The sequence below is a fragment of the Pezoporus flaviventris genome, unplaced genomic scaffold (assembly GCF_033815535.1).
Source record: "Pezoporus flaviventris isolate CSIRO_AGI_PZ_B2104156 unplaced genomic scaffold, CSIRO_AGI_Pfla_v1 ptg000045l, whole genome shotgun sequence".
Lineage (NCBI taxonomy): Eukaryota > Metazoa > Chordata > Aves > Psittaciformes > Psittacidae > Pezoporus > Pezoporus flaviventris.
In genome coordinates, this window is record NW_026892593.1 from 10,972,583 (window position 1) to 10,981,475 (window position 8,893).

At 43.0% G+C, this 8,893-nt stretch overlaps 1 long non-coding RNA gene across 3 annotated transcripts; it reads right to left on the reverse strand.

Annotated features, from left to right (window-relative positions):
- Positions 1 to 821: 821 nt before the first annotated feature.
- LOC133276550 (uncharacterized) lies at positions 822 to 8,426 on the reverse strand. Of its 3 annotated transcripts, none has more exons than XR_009745911.1 (3): positions 7,720 to 8,426; positions 1,347 to 1,511; positions 822 to 1,191 (listed from the first exon to the last, which is right to left on the reverse strand). It is a non-coding gene; the product is annotated as an uncharacterized LOC133276550 (long non-coding RNA). The 3 variants fall into 3 exon arrangements; XR_009745912.1 differs by having other exon boundaries at positions 1,347 to 1,480; positions 7,715 to 8,426; XR_009745913.1 differs by lacking the exon at positions 7,720 to 8,426 and adding an exon at positions 6,984 to 7,234.
- Positions 8,427 to 8,893: the final 467 nt, after the last annotated feature.

An 8,893-nucleotide genomic window follows, 5' to 3' on the forward strand; every position in this document is an offset into this window, starting at 1 on the left:
TTTAAATCGCTTGAGGCAGGGATTAAGAAACTTCTTACTTGCTTTAATCTCTCCACTGGTAGAGGATCTGGATTTATAATGCATCACTTGTCCCATGCTGGCTGGAGGGTAGATAGCATTGGTGTGTGAGTTTTCAAGTCATCACAGGTCCTAGGGTTGTCATTTCTTAAGCCCAAGGCATATCCATAACACACACAAAGGGCAGGAATTGCTAGCACTTCAGAGACACCAGCCAGCAGTGAGAGAAGAGAGCATGCGTAGAGGCATCAGCCCGCTTCAGAGCATGGCCCCAGGGTGCTAGATGATGGGCAGCTGGCACAAGCCCCTACAGGTACACATTTTCCTCCAGTGGACATTCCGAATGAGAATGTCTCCTTGGATATATGGATTTATTCCCCTGTAATAAAAATGTGAAAAACATTAGAAAAGAAATAATTGCAGCTTTCCTTAATGTTTCAATAAGAAATAAAATTACTTGAGCCTGGGATTATCCTAGCTGAGGACAGATGCCTGCACTGTAAGAACTAAAGATTATTGCCATCCATTAAAAATTGGCCAAAACCATAAATGAAGTCAAATGATCCAAAAAGCAAAACTATCTTGATACATAACTCTCCTCTTTTGTTTCTTCTCTCACTTCGTCAAGAGTATCTTATCCATGAAGTGTAATTTCTCAATGGCAAAGACCGCATACTTTTTGGTTTTCTACACATTGGGAGAATGTAGCACTGAACAATAAAACCAGAATGAAGTATAAGTTTACAATAAAATATGTATTGTATTTGACAAATCTGATCAGGAGAGTGCTCAGGACAGCAGAAGAACATACTGCAGAGCTCAGGGGCAGAGGGAGAGGGAGACCACCAAGTCCTCCAGACTCCTTGCCTCCTCATCCCACCAGCTGGCTGCTCCTCCATATGTTGCCTCCTGGAGCAAACAGCTGCTTTTAAAACCATAGTTAATAATTGTTTGAAAGAGCTTTTCCACAGTTCAAAAGAAGGTAAATTCTACTTATAAATTATAAGAAGCTTTTCATTTTCTAACAGTCACAGCACACCATGGTGCCCGTCACCTTTTGTGTGTTTCAGGTGTTTGAAGTCTTCGGTTTTTCCAGCACAAACAAGAAATACAGTTTCACCTTGACTACTCTCTCCTTGGCAGGCATAGCATTGCTGATAGTAGGAATCAACACTACAGACAAAAAAAAGACAAGAGCAGGTTTGTTTTAAAATATCAGTGTAATTTACAAAGTGCTATTCAAGAGACGATATTTCAAATTGTTTCCTAAGGTCCTGACATTTCCAAGCTGGTGGTACAATTGGCAGGATGGGAAGTCTGTCACATACCTTGTTGCCATCTCATGTTTACTCAGAATCGATGAGTTCATGCAGTACAACTGGACAAAGCTGTTTCTAGGAACCTTCTCACATCAGTAAAACAAAAGTTCCTGTGTTTTTCCACTTTGCATTGCTTTACTGGCCTATTAATCAGAAATAATTTTTCCCCCCAAACTCAAGAGAAAAAATAGATTATTGCGCATGGAAACACAGCAGAGTGGACTGGAAAGTTAAAAAAAGAAAAGGAATATGCTTAAGAAGAAACAACTGAAGACACATACGAGGAAAAAGAAGCAAAAGAGCTTTTTCAGCCTTCACAAGGTGCTGTAGCCTGGCATGCAGAGCTGCCTCTGGTTCTTCCCCTCGTCTTCCCTCCCAACTAGACCTTCTGGATGACCCCTAAGCCTCCTTCACCCTTTATCAAGCTTGGAGGTATTGACAAACTACCATTACCTAGCTGTGCCTGCCGTGGGACTGCACCCATCGGTGCCATGTTGCATGGGATCAGAGGCACAGCAGTACTGATGCCAGGTACGTGGGAAAAGGCCGATGCCAGAGCACCAGCAGTGGAGAACTGTTAGATCAGCACAGCCATATGGTGAATCAGAACTTGTAGGTGCTCTGGATGTCCTCCCAAAGGGGGCTGTTCCCTTACCACAATCCTTGTAAACAGTCTTTCCCTCCTTGTGCCAGTAACCAGGGTTCCTCAGGGCTTGGATATAGCCCTGCTTTTTGCTTTGTACAATGTCATGATAGCTATGGTGAACTTTCAGATACATTTTCCAAGTGATGATTTATTATACCTGAAAAATAAACTGAAAAAAACCCATGGAACTGGCACCTCCTTGATGAAAACTGCCTTCCAAATGGAAACACAAAGCAACATCCAGCCTGGGAAGGCACAGATAACCCTCCTCCCTTGGGATGACCTGCTCTTTTCTTGTACAGAGCAACATTTCCACAGCTGTTTGGAAAAGCTCTGTTGGCTCCACTACAGATTTCGAGACATCAACAAAGACCCAGACTGAAGAAGTGCTTCACCCTGGAGTAGTTGCTCCTATGAGTTGTCATCCACAGCTGCCTGGGTCTTTCTGCTGTGTCCCTATGGACCTCCCACAGGGAAATGAAGGAAAAGCACACCAAAGAGGGCAGATTTCCTCTTTGAAGCACACTCTCTGGGTTCCTGCCTTTATCTGACCCCACTGAGTCCACATACAAGTTTCCTCTGTGATTATCAAGAGAAAACTGCATTTTGAGGCTTTAATGGAAGTGCTGTAGGCTACATATATATGCTTCACAACTGTAGGAATTAACCATGCACTTTTTCTCTTCTAAAACAGGGTCTCCACTAAAAAGGGAGTGTTGTATCAAACCTGCAGAAGTTAAGAGAAGCTGTATTTATACTGATGACTTTATTAGGAATAATCTAAAGTCTCTGCAAATTAGACTACTGGAAAAGATTTTTAAAAGCCAGTGTCTGCTGGCTTTTAGCTACATGGAAAGGTTTGCTTGTCAGGGCACTGCTGCTCATTTCAAGCTGCTTAAGCTAAGGTGCTTCATATCAGTCACACAAAATGGCTAATTTAAAGACAATTTGACCAAAGATTTTTCCGGAAAGACATTTCTTCAATTGCCTTCTTCAAAAAAACAAAACCTGCAAAGTACACACAACACAGGCCAGAGAGTATGGTCCTTCCAGCTCTGCCAGCAGATTTACTTGAGCAGCATGAAGAACAATCGTTGAATTCTATCTACCTATATGCTTTTAAAGAGTCAATCATACTTCGTTTTAAAATAACAAGCTCTATTTTGGCAAATAAATAAAAGATCAAAGAAACCCCTTAATAAGCCACGGATTAAAATTCTATTATAGGTTTGCAGAATTGAAGTACAATTTGTATGAGGAGCTAGGACAACAGTAGCTTCTCAGCGGAAATCATGAAGCTTCTCAGTGGAAAGCTTTTCCCACCACAGTACCTGTTAATAGGGCATAACAGTGCTTTTATTCTGCTTTAATGGTCTCTGTACTGCTGAAAGTGCTAAGAAAAGATTGTGCTATTTTTATTCACCCAAATTTCTGTGGCAATATTCTGTTTAAAAGTCCTATTATTAGATTTCCCATACCTGTCAGTCTAAATTATCCTATGTATTTTTCTCTAGGTTAAAGTAAGTTCTTCTGCAAAGATTAAATGGATGTTTAGAAATTATCCTGAGTGCAGAGTATCTCTCTGGCCCCTGAGGAACCTTTGTGGCCTACTGGCTGAGAAACATTTTGCTACCAATGCAGAAACCTTTCAAACCTTCCATAGTGTGGTCTGTTTGGGAACTAAGATCTATGTTTGGGTTGTTTTGCTTGGGGATAAACAAAAATCAGGAGACCACAATTAAAAAAAAACAAACAAAAACAACAAAGAGAAAGAGTCAATTCCACAAGCTCCCCCAGAAAAACCCTAGGAAATTGGGACCACCAGGAGAAGAACCTGACAGACAGAGGATGACAGCTTCAGTTTGAGGAGAGGAAAACAGTGGAGGGGAAAGTATGTCTGCTGTAAGACAATGGTGATGGCAGCAGCTGCAAAAGCATCCACTGCAGAGCCACCAAAGCATGGTGGTTAGAGAGCTCCCATGGTAGCCACTGCCTCCTGTCCTGTTGGAAGCATAAAGTGAAACCAGCTCTTCCACTGTCCTGGGGAGTGTCCAAACTACTGGTCTCAAAAATGAAAGCCTGCCCTCAGAATTTCTCCTTTATTTTTACAGTAACTACAAACTTAAGTATAATTGGAATAAAATAATTTTGGTTTGTTTAGTTCATTTGGGTCAGTAAAAGTGAGATGGACTTTTCTTTCTCATTATTTTGTTGGCTGGAAGAAATAGTTTCTCATATAATTGGAAAACAAAAGTAGCACAAAATCACTAGAAATCCAAGGAAGTACATTTAGACTTGTAGAAATGAATAAGCTTCAGGAAGCTGCAGAAACAAAGATGGGTACAATAAATAACTGGGAAATCTGACATTTTCCATCTGGAGTCACCCACATGTTCTACACGTGGTGTCTGGCTGTGCAGCACAACAGCACTCTCACATGGCCCCCTCTCCTGTGGTCACCCACAATGTCCCTGGCTGCAGAAGACAGCAAGACAGACAACAGAAGACAGGCATTAGACAAACCAGAACTCAGCCAGAAGCCTCAACAGTTATACACACCTTCTTTTGCCTAACCTGGCAGTATAAACAGCTAAACTGACATTTTGGAGATTGTCCATTTTCAGTTGCAAATGAAACTTAATACGAAGGCTTCTGGGGAGTATTTAAATCTATCAACATATACATGCTAATTACCTAAAAGTATGACAGAATGATAGCTGGCTGACTCTCAGCCATTTAATTTTATCTGTGTCTATCCTGTAATATCTGGAATATGTACAAACACAGGAAGCATCACACATAAGTCACACATAAAATAAGTGAGGGGAATGACTAGATTTTGTCATGGATTCTAACAGTATAAACAGTAGCTGTGTGCTATAACTGTGTGCTACTGGTACATTGATTTATATAATTTGCCCAGGATCAAGTACATATAACCTCTGCTTTATCTTTCCCTCAAGTACTGAATTATACCAGATGGGAGAAAGCCAGAAAAATTAATGTCACTCTTCATTTTCCTGACATCCCCTTATCATGTGGAAAGGAAGTGCTGTCACCACCAGGACAGCTAGGTACGATGGAAACTTAACCAAGCATAGAAAATCCCAGCAGCAAGCCTGGAGAAGGGAATACCTCTTGCTTTCAAACACTATTAGTGAGGTAGCTCCATTTCAGCAGAAGGGAGCAGGAAGCAGTCTTCTGCTTGCTAACCATCCATGCAGAGCACATTTCAACAGCAATTGGCTTGCTCATATGTTGCCAATGCTTCCTCAACAGATAGTGACTATAACCTGAACTCCCAGCAATGGAATCAAGGGAGTAGGTGTCAGTGAACACCAAGCCAGATTGCACTTCAGAGTCCCTGCTATATCTTGAAGGGTAAAGAAACCTGCAGCAGAAAACAGGGTAGAACAGAACCGGAGCTTCAGGGAAACCAGGGTCAATTTGACACTGGGGATCGAGAGGGTCGGAGAGGGAAGAAAAGCAGCTCATTCAGGTACCCTGGCAGAGAAAAGACTTTTGAGAAGGTCCACAGTTAATCCTAGGGACACAGGCTGGGCAAGAAAGATGTGGAAAGAGCTGGGCAAGGGACTGCAGAGATGTTGAAAGTTGCAGCTAGAATTTGTGGTTTAGTTGGATGGACATGAAAGAAGTGCCATATGCTAGGAGTTTGGGGAAAAAAAAAACTATGGCCATGCAGAAATAGAGGCTGAAGCAAACCAGAGCTATTGACAGGTGTGGCCACAGGGTCTCCATGCACTGTGTGGGCAGGTCTGTGCAGAACGCAACATCTGTTTAAAGAGTTGGCATGCACTGGACCTACCCAGCATGTTGAGGTGCTCATGTAAGAGTATCTTGACCCCCTCAGATCACCTTGCATAAGGGTCCTGAAAATGAACTGAAACCCTGGTGACTGCCACATTATGCTTACAATAGATGCAGCTTAATTAACAGTTGTTATTTTTGCCAGGTTCAGCTCTCACCAATCATATTCAGATTTTTACAGAAAGCAACAGGCATGATAAAAATAAATAATTATTAAAAATGAACAAAAAATACCACCACTAAAATATGGAGTTAATGTTCTTTATTATTAAAATCAGAACAATATTCTTACAAAGTAAAACCTTTCTAGCCATTTGCAAGATTTTCTTAGAGCCTGTTTGGCCTGGCAGAACATCAAGAGAATAATTTTGAAGAAAATTCTGAAGATTTATTTCTTGTAGAGCCCAAACAATTAAATGTACATACTTCCTTGCACAGATTTCACAGTAAGTTTGGGGACCCTTGTTCTGCCGATTAAGCATCAACTTACCTGCACGCTACCAGTATATTTGTAAAACCACAAGGGTCACCACAGCTTGAATATTTTAGATAGAATATTAGTAAGATTATGTCAAGCTTGTCACTATTTAGGAATATCCTAGTATTGACACGATTTCACATAAAGCTTATCCAGACCACTCCCCCACCCTGAAAAAGACTTTAGTGACTTTCATGCAATTAACAAATAGCAATGTCTCTTCCTCTATCAAAGGCTAATCATTCATATCCCTCCACTATGCCACGTAACAATGGTCTGCAGGTTGCCCTGCAGAAGCCTAAATCCTTCCGACTATCCAGTGGGACACAGCACACTTGTAGCAAAGGAGTAAAGAAATATGATCATTTGTGAATACAACTTCAAAGAAGCTTTGAGAGACCTATTTATTAATGGTCATGGGTTTTCTTCAAGAAAACTATGCTCCAAAGAATGGTCAACAGAACATCAAAATCAAAGAAATACTGATGCTCACAATGCACACTACTGCGTCTTTGTCTCCTGATAGTTACTGGCCTTGTGCTGAGTGTTTAGAAAATTCAAGAAACCATTATGTGAAAGGATTAGTGGCTTTATGTAACTTGATAAATTATAAAAATATTTCTATTTTGTAATCATGATCTAATTACTAAAAATAGCCAAGAGGTGATAGATCAGGATTTATTACTAACCTGACATTTGTAATCTAGAGAGGAATTCAGCTCCTTGACTGATGTTCCCTTCCTCCACACACAGACCATACAATCCATCAACAACATACAAGAAATCTCTGCTGAATGAAAGACATGACTTCAAAATGGTTATCTGTCTACACCAAACAATTTAAATTCTTGGGAAAAGGAAAAAAAGAAAAAAAAAACAAACCAAAACCCCAACAAGATTACACTGCAATGTTTTAACCCCAGTTTCCACAGGTCTTTGCTGAGTACAGTACCTCCTCTGTGAGAGGAGTACATGCCTCATGCAGCAGCTGTATAAGTTGCATTTTAGATGTTAGTTGACAGAAATATTCAGAAGAAAAATTAGAATTAACTTATCTTCAAAAAAAGACTGTGATAAATTATTTTGGAGTATTGATTAAAACAGTGGTGATTACACAGAATGAAGCTGTCCCACTTACACAATGAATTAATGGCAAATAGGATTGTTTCAGGTAGCTGAAGTGGCTCTAACATATTTTTCCTTTCAGTAAGCTGGATTGCTGCTTTTTGAGACCCTATGAAAAGAAATTTTCATGCAAATAGTTTAAAAAAGGGTGTATCAAAAGACCAGAGGTGGGACAGAAAAACAATGCAGAATAGAGATCAAGGCCTTCTTCCATCACCACGTTGTTTTTATTTAAAGCAGCTACAGAGATACCAAGAAAATAGAAGACCATAAATAAGCACCACCATGACAACCACTTACATCACTGCATTGTAATTGCAGCTCCTATTCATGGAGGCACGGTAACTCCATCCAGGTTTTGGGTAAGGAAATGGCACCAGTGGAACCACTGCCACAGCAATGGGGTCAAGACCTTGCCCACCCTGTGCCTCCACCGGGCTCACTGGCACAGGGTTACCTCACAGGCAGAAGACAGAGCCTTGTGGCAACCTGGGGCGATATAAACCGCTTTTAAGCGTTTGCCAAGGTAAGGGACGTATAAACGCCGAAAATTCTCCTCCGATCAGCCAGGCTCGCCGCCTGAGGGCAGGTGTCAGGCACAGCCACCCCGAGCTAAAAGGCGGGAACAGCGGCTCCGCAGCGAGCGGCAGCGCAGACGACCTCGCTACGGCAGAGGCTGGGGTTCACTCAGCGCCTCCCTAAGGTGGACCGCGGCACAGGGCGGACGCTGGCAAGAAACGGCATGGCGCCAGGGCAGGTGACGGCAGCGACCGGCTCCCACCACCCGGCAAGGCAAGACGAGCACAGAGCGGACCCTCCGGCAGCCTCAGCTCCTCGGCTCTTGTGAGCGTAGTGCCTTCTGATTGGCAGAGAGCACCTCCCGCCCCCATCGCCACCCGGCGTCTGCCCTGGAGCCCGCTCTCCCTCGAGGCCTCGCCTCAGCGCCCTCACTACCGTTCCGGCTGCCCCTCACCATCCTCCTTACCCCAACAGACGACCCCCGCACTCCCTACTTCTCCCAGCTCTCACCGCTCGTCCCTAGGACTGATTTTCTTTCCCTCCACCCACTTTCCAGTCCCCACCCCTTCATCTCCTTATTTGCTCTCCTACACCTGGATTTCCTTCTCCTTCCTAAATGTCACTTCGACGTCTCCATGTTCCGGTAAAGCGGCTGGTAGCTTTCCATATCCCTGCACCGCCTGACCCCCTCGCGCTGCTTCAGTCCCTACGCGCCGCCTAGGCTCTCCCGGCCGATCCCCGCCGCTCCTGCTGCCCGTTCCCTTCCACTCGCCGTTTCTCGCTAACGGTTTCAAAATGCCTTTACAGCCGTAGTGAAACACCTGACTGGACGTCTGCAGCAGCAAACGATGGGGTTTGGGTATTCGGGTTTACTCTTGGAAAGCTTTAGCCAGGTTTTCAGTTTTGCGTATCCTGCATGCGGCTTCCAGCATGTTAATGCTGAAGTGTGTTGAAGTGCAG